Genomic DNA, 25,127 nt, shown 5'->3' with positions numbered 1-25,127 from the left:
AATTACAAAGAAAAAAACATTTACAACTATTTAAAAGAAACTAACTTAATCACAAAATAAAACACTGATTTCTTAGTTGCCAAAAAGCTGAAAATCAATAGAAGAAACATACGTTAGAATTGTACTTAACCACGTAATTTAAAATTTGAGAACAGAATAGAAGTCTTGGCTATACTGAAAACCAAACACAGTTTTAGCACCAGCTGGGAAAGATCTACTAAGAAGCTTTCGAGACTTACACCTTTGAAAGTTTCATGGGTCACTCAACGTAAACACCTTGGTTTGTTGCACACATCCTGCTAAAAATGATTAAGGTTTAAATTAAGTTTTAAATCTCTGAATGAAAAATTCTGAAAACAGCAGCGTAAGAAAAACAAAAGCACAATAACAATGTATTTCAGAAATAGCATGTTTTAAGATTATTTAATAATCCTAATTTCCCCATGATTACTTTGTAAAATTTGGATAAAATCTTCATTTACCCCAAACTCTATGAAAATGGTAATATGAACTTTTTGTACATGCTATTTGTAAAAAACAAAGTAAGATAAATTGTCAGTCCAAGAAGAACTTTCAGCAAGGCTCTCTGCTGTTTTTTGTTTGTTTGTTTGTTTGTTTTGTTTTCTAACAGTGGCTGATGCAAATTATTTTGAAGTTTGGTCCAATCCTTTCTATATTAAGGGAAGATATCGGTTTGGACACTCCTATGGGAAACAGCAAATCTCTCTGCCAGCATGGATGAATCTTCCAGCATTACAAACTAAGTAAGTTAGGAGTTCTACTGCAAGAAACAAGGCATGGCAACAAAGACTATAACATCAAAATTCAAATACAACACCAGCATAACAAAAAATTAAAGACGGCAAGAGCATTAACCAGATCTTCCCACTGGGACTTCATTTACCTTAGCTTTACTTTAAGCACAATCAATATATTAGCAGTACTTGTTTGTGTTTCTTATGAAATACTTACTATTGCTCTTCTGTGTTGCTTTAAGACATTATGATTTCCATTTTGAATCTAGATATCTACTGAAATCTATGAGAAATTATGCTTCTAATTAACAGCATATATGATTTCTAAATCTGAAGTTCATATTCCCTGTGCAAGATCCCAAAAAAGCACATTTCTAGAATGAAGGCACCTCTGTCCTGCAGTATCCGTAAGCACATTCACTTAGAGTTCCTCTTGGCCAGCACAGGCAATTCTGGCTGTTCTGAATCCAGCCCAGAAACACCTGCATCCTTCCCTACGCTGCATTGGAAACTCAGCAAATCTAATGCTTTGGGAATTAGACTCCAGTGTTTGGTTTAATAATACCCAACATAAGCACTACAACCTCCTTATGGAAGTGGGGATCTCTGCCTTTTTCAGCAGTGTACCACTTCACAGGGAAATCCTACATAAAAGTAAATTATACAACCAGAAGGACCCACGCACTGTAGTAATGAAGCCTAGGTTCCAAGCACAGCATCAACTCAGATGTAATCTATTAAATCCTGATTCAGGAAGCCATTGCTTTAGTAGTATATATGTAGACAAACTGTATATGTTTAAATATTTAGTTAGGTTGAGACACTTATGAACAGCAATTTTTCACGTATACATGTGTTATTCTGCCTCAATGAAACTCTTTGGAAACCAGGAGAAAAAGGCAGCTTGATAAAGAAAAAATGCATTTTCAAAAATACGTCAATTCAATCTACAATTATGTTTCAGTATTTACTATTTACTTAGTATTTACTTACTTTCTATAAACACATCGTCTTTGCTAAATTGAATTTAGAAAGACAACTGCAAGTTGCAATCTTCCAAAAGCAGTTGAAGCATTTTAGCCATATATCCAGCTCCACAATAATAAACATGTTCTTCCCCTTAGAAAATCTTAAAATACTGCCAAAATGACCATAAAACTAATGAGGTATAATACCTTCAGGACTTGTTATTCTGGCATATTTCAACCAACACCCTATGAAAAATGACAGCCAATGCTGGACCCATGAAATACAGCCTGTGGTTGTGCAATAACTGGTCACCGAGGCACCAGTCAAAGAAGAAAGAGGAAAGCCAAAGAGCAGTTCTCTAGATTCAAACCTTCAAACTCTGCAACATCATTTCTGAATATGTAAAAAAACACTGCCTGGCTCATGAAAATGAATGGAAGACATCAGCTCTTTAAAGATCGTGGAAAACAAAAAGATGTCCTGCTCAGTCAAAATCCCAGTTTATTTTTCTACTTAATTGAAATGTGAGAACTCTTAAATCTAAGAAGTAGAGAACATGGTTCTGCATGTTCTTGCTCTTATTTGTACTGTACTATTGCCATGGAGGATAAGGAAAGAAAATATCCTCCCAGCTGAGAGAAAAAACACCCTTTAGAAGAAATGCCAGAGAAATCAGAGAAGCACACTTACTTTTTAATCCACACACATGCTTTAGCTGCTTCCCTTCACCAGGTGTGCCAGCTTTTTAGCACCGAAGCAAGTGTGACACTTCAGGCACTTTAATTTGAATTAGGTTGTTTCTAATAACCTCTTCTCTTCGTTTCCAAGGGGAACTTCTCACATATTTCATTCTACACAATGATACTATGTTTATACCAACTGCCACTTAGAAAAGACATAAACCAGGTTTATATATAGTATCTGCAAAATGTAAAGTTAAAAAATTACACCAAGCTGCTGTACAGTGTTTTAAGTTACATGGAAGATGTTTCTGTTTCCACTTACACCAGTGAAAATATAGACTGCCTTCACCGGCTTCAGCAGAATTACTGCATCCAGAGCGTAACTGGATGTAACGTTTGTGTCTTCTGCTCTGTAATACATTGCTGACGTGTCTGCAAGATCCTTTGCAGAGAGGAGGTATGTTAGTTCAGGCAAAAAGCTGTGCCAAGCCCAGACACAAGGCTTGCAGTCAGATCCGTGAGTCAGCAGAAGTAATTCATCTCTGCTTCAACCTGGGATAAAAGCCTACAGCATTCATAAGGATGCGTCAACATACCCAGAACTGAAGGCATTGCCACTTACAAGAGACCTTCTAAAATAGCCTTGCAACAACAGGTCCTTTGGACATCATGAGTGTATCCGGAAGATCTTAAGAAAGTATAACTGCAATTAAAAACCTCCCATTTTCATATGCACAGAGCAAGACAGCAGACCCTTTTATCACCACCAGACGACGACCGGACAAGTTTTGCTCAGCCTTATCACTTTACTGTTGATATTTCTTTGACATGCTGGGTTAATCCTTAATTGCAAAGGTGTAAAGCCTCCAACTTCTGAACTCCCAGCCCAGACAAAGTGCCCTCCTTTCCTGCAGCATTGCCCTGCTGCCCACCCCAGCCCAGCCTGGCCCCCACTGCAGCGGCAGCCAGCGGCATTCTGCCTTTTCTGGCATGCTCCAATTTAAATAGTCCATCCCCTGCTTGAAACTGCTGAGATGAAGGAAGGGTGTGTCTTTCCGTTTTTCTGTAGGGAATACAAAATAAACAAGCCATCCTTTGAATGAAAAGGATAGGGAAATAACAAGGTCTTCAAAACAAAAAGGAGGAGAGAACGTGAAACTTCCTACGCTGTCCCAGCTGTTTTGTTCTTGCATTCTGTTTAAATATTTTTCAGTCTCACAGTCAAACAGTTCACACTGACATAAGCAAGGTGCTCTACAACAACTACCAGACCTGGACTATCTCACTGCTGCTGCAGCATGAGACCTGGTCGGTTCTGCCACCTCATCCTGTACAAAGAGATAAATAAATAAAGGGAAACACCTCTAAGATCAATGCTGTGACAGTGACTGAGACTCCATCATTTCCTTTGCTAAATGGTAGAAAACTAATTATACATGTATCTTTTGATAACACAATGTTCATTGTGGCTCCCGGAAGATTTATGTATTTAGGATCTAAATGTTTTTTGGCAGAAGTGTATTAACACAAACTACAATGCTGTAGAATTAGTTGACAAGTTTTTATTTCAAATAAAAAGATTCGTATCTGGAGGGATTGTTTTATCTTGTGGGCTGCACAAAACATTGTGTTGATGGCTATCAGTGATTCAAATCAATTTACGGAAGTTAAAAAGCACCATGCTTTCTTCCTACAAACCACACATTCTCTAATGAAATAATTTCCTTTACAGAAATTGCAAATTACTCTAGCTTAAGTAGCCATTTACTAAAAATGAATCCCAATATTTACTGTGCTAACCTAAATATTGTTAACTCAAAAGCATGATGAAAGAAGAATGGATGCACAGAAAAATGTTCCTCTGGGACTGCTGTGTTTTAACAGATATTATGGGTGGCATGGGGTGGCAACTTTTAAAACCTCAAATTAATTTCTTCAGAGATGAACACCGATGTAAAACTTTGCTTTCTAATATATTTCAAGCATTTCATCCCTTCTCTTTATGAAAAAAAAAAAAAGAAAAAAAAATAAAAAGGTTGGGTCAGTGTTCTTTTTGTTTAAATCAAACTATGAATAACGTTGACAGAAGCTGAGTGTTTCACTGACTTTTTCGGTCTTATCACCTGGTGTCACAAAAGCCTTATCACTCTAAATAGTTCTACACAGAAGAAGTTTTCTTAACTTACCAGCAACAATAAGTAATTAGTATTCTCCAATTCAACATACTTTCCCATTAGCCAGCTGCAATCAGAAAATACCCTTAGCATTGCAGCTGCTTAGCAAATCCAACAATTTTAAGCATAAATATTTAAAATAGTAACAGAAGTTACCATCCGAAATCCGTCCTGCAATGTGAACTGCAATCCCTGTCAGCGATGTCGGTTACATTCTAAATATTTCTGTTTAGTTAAAATAAATGATTCGTTTGACACAACTGTGAAAACAAGGCTTTTTCTAATAGAGGATAAAATTAAGAATTCCTTTGCTTTACAATTGAAGCTCTTCCCAAGTGTACAGCTTCACAACTGGTTTCACCCAATCCAATTAAGACTGCACTGCTCCTAATTGTGCACTCAGCCTGCAAATGATCCCTGCAGGTTTGAAGTAATTGCAGAAGCCCACAAATGCATCATTTGCTACTATGGAGGCCTGTGCTGTAATTTATTTTCAGAAATTGGAAAACTATGAGAGTTTTACATCATTTTACTTTGCCATTGTTGCTTTTCATAAACAAGATAAGATGTCCTGTAACAAACTGACCTGTGTCCTACAAATCACAGTCAATCCAGACCTCAATTTGTATATTAAAAAGGCTTGTGCATTTTGTCCATACAATCTAGCAATCTCATTAGCCACTGTGCTCCTGTCCTTTTGAACATTTGCAAACATTTGAAGTTATTCTGCTAGTAGTAGAAACAAGTGAGCAAAACCATCAGGATTTTAAATATTTATCTAAAAATTAAAAGCTTGGCTACATAAATAGCTTCCCCTAAATGCAGTGAAAGGCAAAATGTGGTGCTTAAATCTCAAATAAGTAACACAAGATCTGATGACAGATCACAAGTTTCAATCCTGTAAGGAGAAAATTCTTTACTTAAAAGGCTCTTGGAACTATAGATGATTTATGTCACCCTTGGGCATTCCTCTCTCGGTCTTGAAGCAAAAAAAGAGATTGTTAACACAATCTTCTGATCAAAGAGTGTCACTAGGAAACAGAAAGTAAATTTTTCTTTTTGTGTTTGAAAAGGTAAAACATCAGTGTCCTCTGGAAAAAAATAACCATAACAAGCAGAATTATGAAAGAAAGATTCAGAGATAAAGATGAAAATGCAGCAGTGCTGCTAGACATGCTGTCAGCCCTCTCTGCAGATGTTCCACAGTAAAAATGCCCATTTACTGGTCAGGTTCAGACTGTTGGAAGCTCTCTCAAGATAAGAATTACAATATCAGACTTGTATGCAGAAAAAAACTTAAACTATACTTAAAGTTTCTGTACAGAATAGATTACTGAAACAATGGGGAGAGAGAGAGAAATGGAGTTGGGCAGGGTGATGGAAATAAAAGCATCCTGCTGAAGAACCTTTGACAGAACCAAAAAGGGTTAGGCTGAAAGAACCTGTAGGAAAACCTGCAAGGCTTGGAACAGTGAGCAAAGAGATTGATTACTCTTGTTTCCTGTACACTTTATTCAGGGTAAATAAAAAAAAAAAAAAAAAAAAAAAAAAAAAAAAAACTGATTTTGCATACATTCTTGACAGAGAAATTAGACCATGACAAGAAGTATCTGTTTCTTTCATCAGTTTTTCCTGTAACAGAAACAACTCGCAAACCCTCAAAGCCTGCCTCAGCTTAGGCGAGGTGCTGTTGTGTGTAAGGCTAACACCTTTCAGCACATTCCAACGCATCTCCTAACACTGCACTTGATTCTAATTCACATGAAGTCATCTTAAAGAAAAACAAAGTAACATGATATACCAATTTATTGTATAAATGTCTGCTTTTACAGACTAAAACATGTGGATTTGATTTTAATCTCCATAGTTTTATTGATGAGCTTCCTAAATCCATCTCAAAACACCAGACATCAAATAAGTTAGTGTAATCAATACATTTTCTCACTCTTTGCTGATCTGTAAAGGCTATTAGAATATATCATAAAATACCTCAAAAAGATTTTCTATAATACATGGAACATGGAGAGAATAATTTGAAATACTTCTCAAAAATTAATTCCTCACCATTAACATTGACTTTTTTCTCTGAATGTCAACGACTACGTCAACAGTTCCAAATCTATTCTAAATCAGCACTGGAGGAAACACAATGGGCCAGATTCATATAAATTATTATATTACTATGACATAGCACGTCTTCTAATGCGATTCTTCCCCCTTTCACACATACCTGACTTGTATATGGCTATTGTCTGACTATGTCCCTTCAGATATTATCCCCAATATTTTATGGCACTTTTCTTCTCTTTGACTTTTTCTAGACTTTCCCCCAAACTGCACAACTATTTTCTTGTCACCCACTATTTTTTCTCACTGCACTAAGCTTTTCCTCATGTTTCTCCTTTAATATATTATTGTTTTTCCTATCGAGTTTCCCATAAATGTTCACCTTTCATCCTCTTACTGAGTGATTCAAGTTATTGCAATCTGTGGCCCTCTACACTAAATGCACATCCCATGCAAATACACTACCAGTATATGCTTTTTATTACAGAACTAGTTTTTGTTACATTTGCCTTCTTAAACCTCTTATTTGCCAGCAGATTTCTAAATTGTCACTGTTTAAATACCATATAACCATACATCTCCGTCTATAAAAAATCACCACCAAAATTGTGTATATATATATATATATATGAGAAAAGGCATACATCTGTAGTTACATCAGTATTAGCTACAGTTTACTGTTGCGTTGTAAGTCTCCTGCCTAGCTCAAGGAACAGGGAAAGTTAAAGGCAATTACTATGGGAGTTTTTCCCAAATGTACCATATGTGTGTTTGCTTTGACGCAGAGCATACGTGTATTTAAACTAGCAGTTCTGGCTGAATTCACATGCTCTGCAGTTAATACTCTGAAAATAGTTGCATTACACAGATGCCTGGCCACCTCCACAAACACGTTCCTCCATTTCATCTCAGAAGAGGAGTAATCCCAACATAGACAACTGCTGGAAGAGCAACACATCCCAACATAGACAGAACTCACCTATTCAAAACTACTTTCCCATAACTACCCCACTTCTCTTATTTAACCAAATGAGTGCAATTGCACTCTGGGTATCGAGCCTGATCTTCTCCAAAAACGCAACCCCTGAATCAGTATGTGCGACCATTCCAGATACAACAGAAATTTGTGTAACATGACGCCAATCAGAGAGGATCGAAAATCCTCCAACTGGAGTTAGAAAGACAATGATGGCTTTGAAAGCCATGATGGTTAGAAAGGCAATGATAGCTTTCCAGAAGAGTGTATTACACAGTTTTTAATAAATTACTTTCCAGAACTGAGACTGAGATCTGATTCACAGAAAGCAGAAACAATATATGACTAAGGGAAACAGTCATTCCATTAAAAATGCCCCTTAGTGGAACCCACTTGAAGCTTAAGGTTTGGCCAGTACACAACACATTCCTAATAAGAGGAATTGAGATATTAGTCTGATAAAAGGGTCACAGTAGCAACTTAGTACAAGAACTCAGGCGACACGCTTGCATAGAATATATATTTGGCATATACCAAAATAAATCCAACCAAACATAAAGCTTGTTCACAGTTACGCCTCATTTCATATTTGAATATGGACCACATGTTTGAGGATTAAGCTGGTGAAGCCAATTTGTCTCTTCCAGGAAGCAGTAACGTAACAATTGGGCTATAGAACTGTCAATTATTTCATACACACCAGCTGTGCATGAAGCATTTTGTGCTCCAAAACACCAACCTTTATGACAAGATCTGTAACGAGAGCCTGAAACTCAAAACACACACGGAATAGAGCCAACAGTTTTTCCACAGAAAAAAAAAAAAAATCCACATGCATTAATAGTGCGAGGGGGACACGCTAAGTCGCAGAGTTCTCCCAGTCTAAGGTGCACTCCGAATGTCCCTTTTTTCATTTAACAGTTCTCATACTGTGAGTTGCTTTTTTTTTATCATTTTGTATAGGAAAAACTAAAAAAGGGAAATTGTACTTCTACATTCTTCACCTGCTTTGTTGTTATTGCTGCGCAACAAATGATGTTTCACCAGACAGCAAGCAGACCTCGATGGAGAAAATAGCCTGCCAAACTCTAGAATTACAGGTTAAAAAACAGACAAAAGCCAAGTGAGCAGCACAGGACCCATAAATCTCAGGCAACTCTAGATTGAACTGAAGCTCATTTTTCCTTTTGATCTCACTAAGCAGACTAACCAGGCTTCTCCAGCTATCAGCATCAAATACTTTGAAAAAAGCCACATGGAAAAGCAGACAGTTTTTATAGTTAATTTCCAACACTTAAGCTTTTATGCAACTCTTTTCAGGAGTCGATACTTGCATGTGACTTCAGAGAGATGCAGAAGAGATGGGTTGTAAATCGTGATGAGGAAAAAGCCCCCTGTTGCTTCTTGCCTTGCATGTCTAAGAAAGTGAATGTTAACACTCTGGGTTATGTTAATGACTTCTGTTATTAAGCCATGTTTAATCATATATTTTTGTAAAATGCTTTCAGACAAGAACTGCTGAAGCAAAGGCCACAGTCTCACTTAAATGGGTGCCTCTTTTTCCTTTGGAAGACCAACTGATAGATAAGTAACAGGTTGCCAACTGAGCTATAGGAATAAGTGAATGAAGCCTCAGCCAGGAATCAGAATGAAGTGGAAGAAATAACCCCCAGCACAACTCAGACAGGCAGAACAGCCTCATGCAAAACATAACCCACATGAAGTTACTCATACATCCACATAAAGCTACTCAAAAACATCTCTTTAAACAATCAAAACCTCCTTATTTCTGGATGCACACTGATTTTCATTATTTGAAGAGTTTCCCCATAGAAACTTCCCTTATGTCACACTACAGCGACAGGGTGCAGTTCTTTCAATCTTTTTTTATAAAATTACACAAGGAAAGTCTGCACAAGAATTCAGTTTTGTTCTTTGAACCCCACCTGAACAACTTATTAATACAAACGTGTGTGATACAAGGGTAAGGCCTAAAAAGAGACTTTGAATACTTTAAGGGAGGTGAAGACATAATTTTCATGTCATGAAATGATGTGAATATTTCACTTCTTTAGTGAACTCTGACTAAAATGGTTCAAATGCAATTCCCTGCAGGTCAGAAGTAGGACTTGTCAAGGATCAGTACAGTCCGATTGTAGGCTGTAGCCTTGGGCTGTTCCCTGTGTCACACTGCTGCAAGCATGACCTGAAAACTCTGACCATAATTCAGTATTGAGACAGGAAAAGAGATTAGAAATGAAAATCTTGTTCAAAGTTGATACTTATGCCAGACCCACCAAGTTGCTTAGAGAAAGCTTTATACAGCGAGTTAAGGCTCTTTGTTAGGCAGCTTTAGAAATATTTTGAGCTGTGGGAATTTCTCCCCAGTTCTCTCTCTCCCCTCCCTTTTTTAAATACGAACTTTTATGAACCAGTATTCATCTCCCAACTTCAGAAAGCACACAGGGACATCGGGTCATCTGCATTACAATGCCTGATTCACCATGCATTTATATAATAAATTATGTTTCACTCTATAAGAAAAATTATTTCCTGACAAAATGAAAATGCTCATTTTTGGCAGTTATTTAAATCCAAGACCAAAAACCAGGCTCCAACCAAAAAGTCTCATTAATTTAATTTTATCCAATGCATACCCACATGGAGGGAGGAAGAACAATTGCAAACTCAGTTTTATTATCTGGATCAGAAGATTATTGTAGAATGTGGGAAAAGAGATATCAGAGAGCTATAGATATATACATTGTACGGATAACTGACTACTCGTATATCTCTATTAGTTGCATCCATCATTTAGTAAACTTTAAGATTTTTCTATGTGAAGTGTAGGATACTTATTGTAGCATTTGAGTATTCCTGCTCAAATATTCGAGCTTCCAGTGATCTCTATTTTTCTCTTAGAAAATTTTTGTATGGAAGACAAATATTGTATAATTTCATTGCTCCCTTCCCAATTAATAGGAGATTTCTGGTTTCACTGCTCTCTCCAAAGGAGAAAAAAAAGTAAGGTGTGAATAAACCAAGCTTTACTTGTAATATATCCATGAATGTAAGTTCTGGAAATGCCACTCACCAAGTGCCCAAGGAATACACTTTGTCAGAAATCCCAGCTCAGCACAGACACTGTCTGTCAAGCAGCCCTGCTGCAACACCAGCTCTAAGCAGGCACAAAGGAACACAGTTTACTCACGATCCCATACAGAGCCCTCCCACAACAGAACACTCTTACTGTGCTTCTTCCTCACAAAGTTAAATGTTATGTTCCACACTAAAAAGGACAAAATGAAGGGTATATGAATGGCAGCATTTTTAGTACGTGTTGAATGCCATTCTGCTGAAGCCATACATGCTGAGAGCTCGAACTAACAGCACACCACCCAAACCCAAGTGTTGCCCTTTCTCACAGGAATGGTATGGTTCAGTAAGACTCCCAAGTACATGGGATTTGCCTTCTTAGGGAGTTAACTACAGAGATCCTATCTGGTGAAAGTCCAAATTATTACCTATAATTAAAATGTCAGCTTCTCACAGATTTCTTCACTGATTCAAAAATTACTGCATGTCATTTTAAAACAAACACAAAAATAACAGAAGTATGGCCCTATAAGAGAGGATTTCACTGAAGTCAAACTGAAAAAAAAAAAAGAGTTGCAAATGTACGATATTTCTAAATCAAAATTTTCATCCTGAAAATGCAGGAAGTAGTTCCCTAACAGAGGGCCTCAGCCCAAAGTTCAAATAAATCACTTCAATATGCTTTTCTCTTTGACACGGAGATAATTGCTTGTTAGTGCTGGATCGCTCAGAAGATTAGAGTGGCAAAGATTTAAGAAAAAGTAAATAGTAGGATAATACTTAAATAATCAATCAAAATGAAAAGAGAAAGAAGCTATTATATCAGATGGAAGATATTCCAAACGCTGGAAAGAAAAAGACAAATATAGGACACTTGAACCAGTTTTACAGCAAATGCTATGCAGAAAAAAGAAAAAAGAAAGCTGTTACTGATCAAGAGAGAAAAAAGAGTAAATAGAAAAGAGGAGAAAAAGTATGAAATTAAACTGATTTGCAGATAGGTTATCTCCATGACTTCATTATTATTTAGAAGCTAATTCTGTCACTTTTTGGACATGGACAATCTGCTGCATATCTATGTGGGACACTTGAAAAATGGATCAAGCTAACAATTAGTCAGCTCTCTGAAGGGCATGGAACATTGTCGTGACATCCAAGACACTTTCTAAACATTATCTTTAATGCACTTAGTCACACTGAAGACTCCAAGGCTCCCAGTTTCTTAAAAATACATTGATAAAGTTCACGTTGCCTTCTCCCTGAAATTTTCCTGCAGCTACTAGTGGAAAACCCCTAATAAAAATCTCAGTAGAGTAACAATTAAGTGAAACGTCCATCACCTATGACAAAGATTAGTGCTGTCTTGTAATGACTGGATGGGAATTATAAAATGGCAAAGATGTCTTCCTCAATTCTAATTGAGAGTCATTGAAAAAAAGCAAATCAGTGCTGTTTGTTTCATTCAGTATCTATGGAACACAGAGAGCACTTTCAAAAATGCCCTTTTCCTAATGCAAATTATTTCTTAGCAAAGAGTTTATATAATTCTACAATCTAATCACACTGGAAAGCAGCTGAATTTGAGACATCCATTTCTACATATAATTGCCCTCTTTTTTTCTTTCGGTGAGTCTTTGCCTTGAAACTTCAGTAAGTGGTAAGACAGCCTGTCTTGTCCCTAAGAAAAAGGGCACGGGGAAACTGCTCCTGGAGGATACTGCCTTTCATCAGCAGGATCATCAGAAAGGTGGAAAGCAAGCATCAAACATCAAACACCAGAGCTTTGTTTCTAATAACCAGGCTGGAACATTAGGAGCTTACTTACAGAAATCTGTTTTCTAAAGTGAGAAATTTCTCCCTTCAGCTTCTACTGGCATCCACTTCACTGTTTTCATTGGAAGAACTGCTGCAAAGATCAATCTCCTCCAGGAACAGTTAAGCCATTTCATAAGTCAGATTGTTGCGCGCCTCTGTTAGTAGAAACTTGCCTGTGAAGTACACAACACACCAGCAGCAGAAGCTGCCAATACTTTGGGGCATTTCTTAACGTGTTTCATTTCTCTGTAGCATAGTAGGAAAACCTCCTCATAAAATTCCACATCTGTTCAGATGTTTGCCATCCTTCTTGTTTCAAAATAAAACACAAAACATCCACATCAATGTTTCCCCTTCCTTTCACCTGCAAATCAATTAGTAACTCTGGATTCAAATCCACAATGAACACAAAGCACAGCATGAGGGCAGGAAACCAGCATTTGACCATAACACCACACCTACCTAAAAGTGCCAAATAAGCCTTTGTCACTTTCAAACTTGTGCTATTCCACATTCATTCCCCTGGAACATACACATCTCTATTAATACATTAATACATCATTGACACAGCGCACATCATATAAACCAGACCTTGAGTAACTGTTAAAACAATGATTAATATTATTAGTTTTCCACTTTTTTTGAAGAATACTTTCTGACTTCTACAGATTTTAACTTGGGCCTTAGATGCACACAATAGAGCTTCAGAATAACAGCACTTCCACAGAGCTTGAAATACAACTGTCACTGACAGATTTCATTCAATGAAAATGACATTAACTGTCAACAAACCAAATACTATGAATGAATCAGAATTCCTTTTCTTCATTAAACTCTCCTAATCACACAATTACTGCTTGTTAGGACAAGTTCCCAACACAGTCCTTCTGTCAACAACAAATAATCAGCTTCACCCACCTGAAAATTTGGATAAACTATTTGAAATAATAATGGGGTGCCTGCATAAGTCCACTCTTTGTCTTCATTCAAGCCGTGCTCAAGCAAACAAAAAGCACTGAGCAGACGCAACGTGACCAGGCAGTGTGCTCGTCTGTTATGTTTCTCAGCTGCAGGTAGTTGGGGTTCATCTAGGCAGCTCTGCAAAACACTGCCAGCTGAAAACACAATCCATTTCCATCCAACAAACTTTTAAACTTGTCACAGAAATGTTAGCATTGTTACATCCAGTTTTATCAGTAGGAAGAGACATGGCTCCCTGATCATGGGCCTGAGAGAGAGCCTAATTCAATTCCTGATCCAACAGCAACCTACCAGCACTGCCAACACACCAAAGGCATTTTTTCTCTTCACCACCTATTTAAGTTCACCACATGTGCTGATAGGTGAAGCCCTTTGACCTAGGATTCACATACAGTGAATCCTTACGTTTCTCACATGGTATCTGGAGCCCTGTGTCTTGCCTTCATTCACCCGTAGTTTTCTCTGTCATTCCCTCCAGAAAGGGAACCCTGAAGAACAAGGAAATGCTCTGTTCAATTTGTTTTTCACAGTTTACTGGAAGAAAATCAGATTTGGCTCCACTCTCTTACCAAAAACGAAACTGAAGAAGTCAGTTCAAATTAAAAATTTCATGCATAGAGCAGAATAAAACATTTTCAGGAAGTTATTAATGTTTTTAATACAGGATTATTGAATGAGGCACTGCAAGCTGTGATTGTGTTAAAATATGAGAATGCACCCAGTAAGAAAAGAGCTTGGCTGGAAATCTTATGTAAGGATAAATTCCCTAGATTAAAGGACACAAACAATGAGCTGTCAAACAAGATTTCTAAGGGTATTTAAAAGATGAATTATGATTTCAAAATCCATTCAGAACTTCCCTATAGAGCCCAGTAAAAGCCAATATAGCCATCCATTGCAGCCATCAAAAGCAACACCACATTAAGCATCATTTACAGACAACAAACCAGGAGGTATCCTACTTCTTATGAGTATGAAACACTCTACACGGCTACAACCACAACAGCAACAACCACCGGCATAAGTATAATCAAGGAGAAAATAAATTTACAGGAACAACCTGAAGTTGCTCTAGCAGAATAAACATATCTGGCAATTTTGATACTCTGCTGCCTGTGCAAAATAACCAGAAGGATTTAATATTGTTTGAAAGACAGTAAACAAGAACCATATATGAGCACACTCATTTTTGTCTTCTGCTCTAAACACACAGCATATACACAAAAGGAATTTTGTGTATTATTTCACATACTACCAAAAATACCATTAATATACTTTAAAAAAAAAATGCTATCTACCACTAACCAGTGCTCAAGATGACATACAGAGTGTTAATGTTTAAAGCTTCTGTAATAGACATTGCTAATTGAAATTCCTCTCTCGAGAGTAGTTGGATTCAGGGCTTTATTATCATCATATCACTGCATATACTGCATAGTTTCCTGTTATGTTCTTTCTATCTTTCGTACCATTCTATCCAGACGAGAACATATGAATACTTATTTTCCTAGAATCACAGAATCACAGAATTTCTAGGTTGGAAGAGACCTCAAGATCATCGAGTCTAACCTCTAACCTAACACTAACAGTCCCCACTAAACCATATCCCTAAGCTCTACATCTAAACGTCTTTTGAAGACTTCCAGGGATGGTGACTCCACCACCTCCCTGGGCAGCCCGTTCCAGTGCCTAACAACCCTTTCAGTAAAGAAATTCTTCCTAACGTCTAACCTAAAACTCCCCTGGCGTAACTTTAGCCCATTCCCCCTCGTCCTGTCACCAGGCAGATGGGAGAACAGGCCAACCCCCACCTCTCTACAGCCTCCTTTAATGTACTTATACAGAGCAATAAGGTCACCCCTGAGCCTCCTCTTCTCTAGGCTGAACAAGCCCAGCTCCTTCAGCCGCTCCTCATAGGACTTGCTCTCCAGGCCCCTCACCAGCTTCGTCGCCCTTCTTTGGACCCGCTCAAGCACCTCGATGTCCTTCTTGTAGCGAGGGGCCCAAAACTGAACACAGTACTCGAGGTGCGGCCTCACCAGAGCCGAGTACAGGGGGACGATCACCTCCCTAGCCCTGCTGGTCACAGTGTTTCTGATACAAGCCAGGATGCCGTTGGCCTTCTTGGCCACCTGAGCACACTGCTGGCTCATATTCAGCCGACTGTCCACCATCACTCCCAGGTCCTTCTCTGCCTGGCAGCTCTCCAACCATTCCTCTCCCAGCCTGTAGTTCTGCTTGGGGTTATTGCGCCCCAGGTGCAGGACCCGGCACTTGGCCTTGTTGAATTTCATGCAGTTGACCTCAGCCCATCGGTGCAGCCTATCCAGATCCTCCTGCAGAGCCTTCCTACCCTCGAGCAGATCGACACACGCACCTAGCTTGGTGTCATCTGCAAACTTACTGAGGGTGCACTCAGTGCCGTCATCCAGATCATTGATGAAGATGTTAAAGAGGACCGGCCCCAGCACCGAGCCCTGGGGGACGCCACTAGTGACTGGCCTCCAACTGGACTTGGCTCCATTTACCACAACTCTTTGGGCCCAGCTATCCAGCCAGTTTCTAACCCAACGAAGCGTGCGCCAGTCCAAGCCAAGAGCAGTCAGTTTCTTGAGGAGAATGCTGTGGGAGACGGTGTCAAAAGCCTTGCTGAAGTCAAGGTAGACCACATCCACAGCCTTTCCCTCATCCACCCAGCGCGTCACTTTGTCGTAGAAGGAGATCAGGTTCGTCAAGCAGGACCTGCCTTCCATAAACCCATGCTGGCTGGGCCCGATCGCCTGCTTGCCCTTCAAGTGCCGCATGATGACTCCCAAGAGGATCTGCTCCATGAGCTTCCCTGGTACTGAGGTCAAACTGACCGGCCTGTAGTTCCCCGGGTCTGCCCTCCGGCCCTTCTTGTAGATGGGCGTCACATTTGCTAGTCGCCAGTCAGCTGGGACCTCCCCCGATAGCCAGGACTGCTGATAAATGATGGATAGGGGCTTGGTCAGCTCCTCTGCCAGTTCTCTCAGTACCCTTGGGTGGATCCCATCCGGCCCCATCGATTTGTGGACATCCAAGTGCCGTAGCAGGTCACCAACCAGTTCTTCGTGGATGGTGAGGGCCACATCCTGCTCCCCGTCCCCTTCCACCAGTTCTGGGTACTGGGTATCCAGAGAGCAACCGGTTTTGCCGCTAAAGACTGAGGCAAAGAAGGCATTAAGCACCTCCGCCTTTTCCTCATCTCTTGTAACTAAGTTTCCCCCTGCATCCAGTAAAGGATGGAGATTCTCCCTAGTCCTCCTTTTGGTGTTGATGTATTTATAAAAGCGTTTTTTGTTATCTTTAACAGCAGTAGCCAGATTGAGCTCCAGATGAGCTTTGGCCTTCCTAATCTTGTCCCTGCACAGCCTCGCTACATCCTTACAGTCCTCCTTAGTGGCCTGCCCAATTTTCCAAAGATTATAAACCCTCTTTTTTCTCCCAAGCTCAAGCCACAATTCTCTGTTGAGCCAGGCTGGTCTTCTTCCCCGCTGGCTCATCTTTGGGCGCATGGGAATAGACCGCTCCTGCGCCATTAGGATTTGCCTCTTAAAGAGCGCCCAGCCTTTCTGGACCCCTCTGCCCTTCAGAACCGCCTCCCATGGGACTCCACCAACTAGTGTCCTAGTACTAGTTACAAATCCATTGGCATTCCATATCTTTGTTGTGAAACTCATACGCTGCACATATATGCACATAGGCACACGCAAAGATCTGAAAAATACCCAGAGCTGGAAGGTGCAAAACTGCGTCTGCTGCAGCCAGTTTTTATTTTTTATCTTAACACAGAGCTTACTGCTGCCCTGGATACAAGTAGAAATGGAATTCAATTTTGATTTTTGAAGAATTTTACTAAAGTTAGATGTACACCACTGCTTAGATTTGAGCAGCTATGTCCAACTCCTGCTAGAGCCTCTGAAGCTTAAAGCAATGTTTAATTGACACATTTCCATCCAGTCCAGTAATTCAGTGGTTAAAGGGGAGAAATTGGAGGGAGGAGAGAAGCTTCAGCAAAGTCTTGTCAGTATTGAATTGTAAATAAAGGTTTAAGCCACTCAAAATTCTATCTTTTGTGCAGATTTCATAAAGTTTTCACAGATATCAATTAGTATTATTCAGGGCCTACAGGTGTCTCAAATTCCTTAGATGCCCTGGTGATTTTAAAGTGCTTTTAAACATATGCTTCTATAAACCCCGTTATGCTTGCTAAGCAAGCAAATTAAAATTCCATAGGCTAGCAAGGCATGGATTTTTTTTTCCATTCAACAGAGTTTGATCCCAAGTTCCATTTTCTGATAATGTGTTTTGTTAGGTAAGATTCAATTTACATTGCATGCAATACTTCTCTTCATTTTTCCAAATACTTACCGCAAATCAGCTTTACAAGCTCCCCAAGAAGCATGTCAAAAGCTTGCTCTTCTGTTTGTATCAAAGGATGCTAGACTAACCGATAACAAATTGAACAGAAAATGTTCTACACTTTCTAACAAAAACTAAAGCTGAACTGCAACTTATTTTCTTAAGGGAAAAATCACAGTAATTGCTTGATTTTCCAGACATTACTACTGGTTCCCTCAGAAAAAGCAGCTTATATCTGCCATGCCAAATGAGCACGAGGGTTAGGAACTTATAAGAACTAAAGAGATGAGATTGAAACCAATGTTACGAGAATGAATTTGGATGATCTGTGAATGAAATGACTACAGATGATGTCTAGCAAAATTTAGTAACATGGAATAAATTAAAATAAATAAAATAAATTTATGTTCTGGAAAAAAAAAAAAAAGCATACTGCCCCTGCCTCAGCAGTGCTACAAATTGTAACTTTGCTACAAATTAATAGAGTAAGACACCTGTTATTTTAGAGGTGTTTCCTTATGCTTATTTGTTAAAGATGAGCAGAAGAAGAAATTAAACCCAACAGAAAATTTCTGAGTTGCAGCTACCATCAAGCTAGGATCAGCTCAAACCAAAAGAGGAAAAAAGGGAAAGCATTTGCCTGGGTAGTTCCTTGAAACTTTTGCAAAAGCCAAGTATTCAACTTACAATGCAAGAATATTGTAAACTCCGATGCAATTGCAACTGTCAACTGAATTTGCCCCAGCTACATCGGAAATAGGGCTGATATCGACACACACCTTTGTTAAAAAGTTTTATTAAATGACTACTTTAACTAACACAATGTGAAAAAGCCATAAATTATCCTGCTGCTAACACGCAAGTGGCTATTTGCCTGATGGTGATCCTGTGCATCTCTTGCTTAATGCATTATGAAACAGATGCTCACATCTTCCTACTAGGACTTTTTAGAAACACAATTATGAAGGCAAAATTAGAGAAAAACAGTTGGCATTGCAGAAAAATCTCTTAACTAAGCAGAGGCTCAGCTAAGATTTTTGTAATGTAACAGGCTTTAATCACCTATGAGATACCTACGCTACCTAAAAAGACACAAAAATATGATCAGATACTGTTTCTACAAGGCTGGCTATACAAGACCTATACAAGTCACTGTCGCCAGCAGTGCTCCTCCTCAGCTAGATACCTGTCTCTGCTTTGCCAGACTGTCTTTTTCAGCAAGAAGCTGAAACATAAAGGTTTTGTTTTCTCTTTTCATTTTTTTTTCCAAGCAGGATTCCACCTTGATTTAAACTTTTTTTTTTTTACGACTTCTTACCCTTCATTTGAAAATGCTTGAAATGTTGAGATTACCCTTCACTCAACTGCTCTGCACATCATCTCCCACATCAGTCACAATGCTAAAAGAAAAGCACAACTTTCCATATGCTCATATACAAAGTCTATAAATCAAATACTTAAATTTCTTAGTGATTTCCTTATAAAATATTGCACACAGACAACACTTGATATAAACTATGGGAATCAAATGGAATTGTATATGCAAACATGTTTTATTTATTTCTTGATGTACTTCTAAGGCAAGTGTTAAGTTCTTCTGAAAACCATGTTAGAGGGGCGAGACTGACTGACATGGTGTCACTAGAAAGGAAGACAACATGTTAAGGAAATGAAGAGATGTTGAAAGAGTTGAGTCATCAAGAAAAAGGGGAATTTTAAATAACATTTTACCAAATTCGGATAAATAAACAACTCCTGTCAGATTGTTTCCATGCTCTCATTTGACTGAAAGCACTGCACCACGAGTTTGGCTGCACTGACCCACGGTCCAAAGCAGAAGTTGGCCCCAGAAGGTGGCCCCATTTTGCCATGCCCACCTGGCCACCTCTTCCTGGCCATAAATGTCCATCTCCACCCTTGCATGGGTTCTGGCACTCACTCAGATAGATGAGAAGCTGATTCAGCTTGCTCAACGGGTAAAAATGGATACCACCAAATGAGGAAAAGGAAGCGAGGGAGAGAGAGGCAGGAGCTTGGCTGATGGTTTTGGTGGCAGTAAGCCATGCGATCAGCTCTGCTGCATTCCCTAAATGCAAAGCTCTGCAAGAGCAGCTCCGCTGATGTAACTAATCACCACTGCAGTTACGCAAAGGATCTGCTGCTCTTTCCCTCCTGGCTACACATTCCCCACTACTTATTTCCCTTGCTACAGTCCTGCCATTTGTCTGACCCCTCAGCAAGCCAATTCGGCTTGCTAACCCAGAAAAAAAAGATTTATTTCCTCTTTATTTCCTACCTGACATGCAAGCTAAATTTGCTTACTGAGCAGCTGACAAGCACTAGAAATGGCTCAAGACTGCTGGCAGTCGTGTTTTTGGGTGACAACATGTTCTTAAACAAGTTCAGCAGCTCGTTGGGATCCTTCAGCTGCCACCCTTACAGCCACCTCAGTGAGTAACAACCACGGCTGTGCCCCTGCCTTCTCCCACCATGGTGCCAGTCCAGGTGCTCCTCCACATGCTGATGGAGTAGCTCATACATTAAAAAAGCAGAAGTTTCATTTTCTTTTTTTTTTTTTTCTTTCTTGTTTCTTTGTAAAGAGCTGAATTGGCTCATTAAGAGGTCAAACTCCTGTTTCAGTGGGATTTTTCTTGGGCAGGATCATGAAGTAAGGGGAGAGAGAAGGTAGGACTTATGTAAACTCAAACAGCCAAAGAACCACTGCTTAAAAATGGCAGCAAAGTGCATCAAAATGTAGGAACCAAGATTTTACTGAATGCAATCTGAAATGTGTATGCTGCACATACATTAGAAAGATATATGTCTAATACAGCTATATTACAATCAGTAAAGATCGAGTACAAAATGACCTGACAATGCTATTTGCTCTGTACAGTAAATATACAAAGATAACAGCCACTTCTTTTGAGGTACCATTGAGGTAACATATTGCTTTCCACAAGCCATGACATCTCAGCTAGTAGAAGAACACCAACCATTCACTTCACAAGAAAAAGTCAGAAAAGAGGACCACTTCCCTGGGGTGTTAAAATCCACCACCTCTTCAGATTTGTCTTAAGTCCATGCAGCTGGCAGAATTAGGAACAAACATTACTATATGCAAAATGCTGACACAAGTACTAAGCCGTACAGCAGCTAATCTTAGGCGCGTGCATAATAATGAACTCCCTGATGTAGTTTTCAACTTGGAAAACCCTATGTGTCTTCTATTTTAGATTCCTTTCAACAGTTAACGACTAAAGCCCTTATTCACGAGGTAAATTTATCTTGGGAAATGCCCTGAAAGCACAGACTGTACTCTTCCTATGTACAGTAGCTTACTATTTTCTGAAGATTTATCACATACATTTCTCACTAAGAGATTACATTTAATTATTTCCCAAACCAAATATACATATCTTATACAGCATTTTACTAAAAAGTAAAGGATTTTTAAATGATCCTTCTGTTCTAATAGACTGATTATATAAGTCTGGTAATTGAGGGCTTTAGGCCCAATCATTTTATCCTTGTTTTTATCGTCTTGTGTTTATTTATTATCACAGCAGCAGCTGAAAGAAGCATTTGGAAAGATCTCACAAGGAAAAATTCTTGTTGGCTTTTCCCACTACAAGTGTCCAGCCAGCTTCTGTACAATCACACAATAGCTAGTGAATTATAGAGTGAGGTTTTTAATTTATTGCAAGATTTCTTTTTTTTTTTTTTTTTTTTGGCAACATGGATCTCCAATCTGAGAACCACGTCCAAAGTCTAGATGGCACTGGGTTCTGACTTCAATTCATTCTTTACTTTGGCCATGATATGAAACATAAATCACCCATACAATAGAATGTAGCTGATGTTTGCTAACATTTCTTATTCAATGAAACGCAGGGATGTGACATGAGAAAGCCAAAGAACAAGAATATAAAGATGCGCGAATATTTATATAACTATTAAATTGTAAGCACTATTCTTCTCTTGTTTTGCTAAAGGGTATGACTCCATCTCCTGAGAGCATCATCCCATGCTTAACTATATAATGGTCAGAGGATGAAAGATATATACGTGTTAGTGAATTATTAATGTAGGTTGTATTTTAATCTACAAGATTGTAGAGTAACAAATGTCCCAGCGGACAAAGAATGTGATCAAATATAGTTAAGAATACAAACTCTTCCCTGCCAAAATGACCTATTCTAGGCTATTTTCTAAAAAGGATAAAAATGCAAGTAAGCCTTACGCAAAGTAGTCAAAGGGTATCTTAAATTTTACTTGTTCATGTAATAAGAAACTTAGATTTGTCTGAACACAGGAAAGTCCGTTTACTTTCTGCCTCATGGAACTGCAGGAAACATCGATTCAGAGACTTAAAAGGAACAAAGACACACACAAAGGGAAGGCTTTGAAGCCAAATACGTAGGTATGACAACACAGCTATTCTGTATGAGCATCTCCTTCTTCCAGCTGGACATAACACTCCTATTTGCAAAAAGTTCACTTTCTTGTCAATGTTTTCAATATTGTTCATCCTTTATCCCATTTGCTGGATGGTGGTACAACACTTCAAAATGCTTCTTTTACTGTTGCTACCATTCTATCTCGAGAATCTTTAAGAAATTCAAAGAAGAATGCTGTAAGTGGTGGATCTGTTGTGTTTTGTGTAGCTTGTGGCTTCCTGATGGGTAAAATACTGATGCCAAAGAATGCATAGATTTCACACGTATCAGCAGTTATGGGTCAAAAGTAATGTAGCATCAGTCAGAATTACTCAGATGCTCATACAGCATCTCATTCATACATTCAGAGGAAAAGAAAAAAAACATCTTGTAGAAAGGGACAGGACAGCATTTGGCAGCAAGAGGATTATCTACATCCAGAAAGATGAGGTGCAGCCTATGCAAACAAGAAAGATGGTGAAAAGCACACAGCTTTTGTGTACTAAAGTGACATGTAGCAGCCTGGACAAAGAACGGGTTTCATTCCTGTAAACAACCTTAATGCATGCAAATAGATACTGTATTCCTAAGTAGAACCTGATCAATGATTAACGTGATTTTTGCATCAGCTCTTGCAATAAAATGACCTTTCAATGTAAACAAACATTAGGCCACATAGACAAAGCGTGTGCAAGCAGTGGACAGAAAGAACAGTTGTGCCACATGCTTCTGTAGGTGGTATTTATTTGGCCAGCTCAGTGACAGTCACATGGAGGGAATGATGATACACTGGAAGTACTGGCAATACCAACAACCTGTATGAGTTTAAACTTCTACAGACCTGACTTTTTGGCCTCCTTTTTCCTACAGATTTCCAAAGCATCTCCTGGGTTTTAGTTTCTACATTGTTCAGCTCAGTTTGTTCCAACTGATAATGCTGAGCCTCCGAGCTCTGATTGCTCTGTTTTTGAACCTGGAGACTCATTGACTTTCTTTTCTTTTCTTTTTTTTCCCTTATCCTTCACTTAAAAATGTTGCAGATAAATTTTTGTCTTGTTTAGCTCTCCTCTTGTTTAATAATCTCTTCATGGGGTGGAAAGAGATTACATAAACACGGCCATCTCCTTTATTATGGTTTGCCACTCTATCTATACACCCAGTACAGTGGCTGCATGGATTTTAACTTGTGATTTTAACTTTTCTGAACATAGAGTATATGACCTATGCGTTTTTTGTTGTTGTTGTTGTTTATTGCTTTTTAATTTTTTTTTCCCTTTTGTATTTTTTGTAACTATTCCCAATATCAACTTTTGCAGTTTGTAACATCACCCAGTGACAGGTGGTCTGCTTTTTGCTGTTTTTGTTTTTCAACTTAAATTTTGTGGTGGTAACAGTTTCAGTTTCAAGCTGTCTGCTGTAATTCAGTAATACCTGGCAGAGGTCTCAGTTTAGGTTTCTTTTAAGCAATACTTAGCCGTTTCTGATATCACACTTCACAAGACTATTATATGACAGACACCCTTAAGCACCAGGTGTAAAATCATACCATTCTGGAAACAGTTCAACTCGCAACAATCAAATAGTGATATCCTGTCACTTTTTGGAAGCTGTAAGCCATAAAAATGAAATACAGCTTTTACACATGTGATTTTACACCTTCTCCAATACATCTACTTCTCTAAACCAAAAGCCATTTATCATTTTTCATTTGATGGCCATATCAAATTATTCAGGAGCAATATAAATTATTTGTGCCACCTTTCACAGCACAGAACATTTCCTTCAGGCACATTTGTATGACTGAAATATTGCTTTCTTGTGATGACGCCTAATTTCCTCTCAGTAAAGCTTCTTACAACATCCCCCAAAATTTTATGCTGAATGACATTATCAACTCATTGGAAATTTAGATTTTCTTTTACCATATTTATATTTTCAGTTCTGCTTTTTCTTTATATCATCCTAGGTCTTAATCTTCTACAATAATATCCCTCCCAGTGACCAACAGTATTAATTCATAGTGTCTGTTTCCTCACTCTTCTTGTTTTCTGATTTGGCTATGTCTTAAAATTTTGACTTTTACACACACACACACATATTTAAGCTCAGGTCTTTCAGTCGTATTTTCTCTCATTTTTAAGTCACTTCTCCGCACTTAAGTTTACTTTAATTTGAATTCTACACTATCAAAAATTTGGCATCTGAACTGGAAAAAAAAAATGCTAACAAATGGATCACATGTTACTCCAACCTCTTAAATTTTACAAGAAAGTGAAAGAAAAATGAAATCAAAAGGCAGGAAAGAGCGGGAATGCTCCAAGCCCCTCAAACTGCTGTGACAACTGATCTGACCAAAAAAAATCCGCTTCAATAAAACGACTTGGAATCATAGAATTATAGAATCATTAAGGTTGGAAAAGCCCTCCAAGATCATGTGGTCCAGCCATCACCCTACTACCAATGTCACCCACTAAACCATGTCCCTAAGCAGCATGTCCAACCTTTCCTTGAACACCCCCAGGGATGGTAACTCCAGCACCTCTGTGTCCCAACAACTGACCACTCTTTCTGAGAGGAAACGTCTCCTAATTTCTAATCTGAACCTCTTCCGGTGCAACTTGAGGCCGTTCCTTCTAGTCCTATCACCATTTACCTGTGAGAAGAGGCTGACCCCCAGCTCCCTACACCTTCCTTTCAGGTAGCTGTAAAGAGCAATGAGGCCTCCTCTGAGCCTCCTCTTCTCCACACTAAACACTCCCAGTTCCCTCAGCCGCTCCTCATAGGAGGTG

At 38.8% G+C, this 25,127-nt stretch overlaps 1 protein-coding gene across 7 annotated transcripts in view; it reads right to left on the bottom strand.

Annotated features, from left to right (window-relative positions):
- The window catches only part of B3GNTL1 (UDP-GlcNAc:betaGal beta-1,3-N-acetylglucosaminyltransferase like 1), a 128,305-nt gene that overhangs the window by 48,137 nt on the left and 55,041 nt on the right, over window positions 1–25,127 (bottom strand). The window lies entirely within an intron of this gene.

The sequence above is a fragment of the Anas platyrhynchos genome, chromosome 19 (genome assembly GCF_047663525.1).
Source record: "Anas platyrhynchos isolate ZD024472 breed Pekin duck chromosome 19, IASCAAS_PekinDuck_T2T, whole genome shotgun sequence".
In the NCBI taxonomy this organism is placed as follows: domain Eukaryota; kingdom Metazoa; phylum Chordata; class Aves; order Anseriformes; family Anatidae; genus Anas; species Anas platyrhynchos.
This window is presented reverse-complemented; position numbering and strand designations above follow the sequence as displayed.